Source organism: Penaeus monodon, chromosome 34, assembly GCF_015228065.2.
Source record: "Penaeus monodon isolate SGIC_2016 chromosome 34, NSTDA_Pmon_1, whole genome shotgun sequence".
Classification (NCBI taxonomy): Eukaryota; Metazoa; Arthropoda; class Malacostraca; order Decapoda; family Penaeidae; genus Penaeus; species Penaeus monodon.
Window position 1 is genome coordinate 14,565,697 of NC_051419.1, and position 761 is coordinate 14,566,457.

The following is a 761-nucleotide window of genomic DNA, read 5'->3' on the forward strand; positions in this document are numbered from 1 at the left end:
TCTTAGAATGCTATAAGCTCGAGTCAAGAATGCCTTAATCCCCTCAAAACTTTGGCAAAGATTAACAACAGATCAAAGCACAATACAACAAAGCTTCAAAGACAGTGATAAATCCATTTCCATAATGACACAAGCTATCTGTACAATAAGGAACAGACAAATACCAATAATCTAAGTAAAGATGAGGAAACTGGCAAACAATATAAACGTCAAAGATTTGCTTCTTTTTCCGCGCCTGATATCTAACTTGAGGATACGACAGACGCCAGCTACCAAGACCTGTGTCCAACTACCTGAATCGTTCTGGAAAACAGTAATTCAACAAATGCCTAGTAAAATCTGCATATATCACAGAACAAGCTTTGCCCTTCTAATAGCCCTTAACATACTTTCAGGTAGCAGTTTATTCATGGAAAGGAGCAAAAGTTACCTCCACAGCAGGATACTATAGTTAGACAAATGGAAAAACAATAATGATGATGATATTAAATAAATATGACACACTATCCTACGTTTCTTGTTCTTAGTACAAATCAAAAACGCTAAAAATTATCAATTAGCGTGTAGAAAATATGAGACTCCTAATTCAGTCAGGATTAAGAACACAAAAGTAAACATATACTGAGTCTTGCAGATACACTTGGGTTCAAAATAGTAATATATATTCTTCAGTCCACTCAAAACTGGATTAATAACAATCTGTTATGCTTATGTATGCATCGCATTTGTTCATTTTAGAGAGCTCAACTATTCTATATACA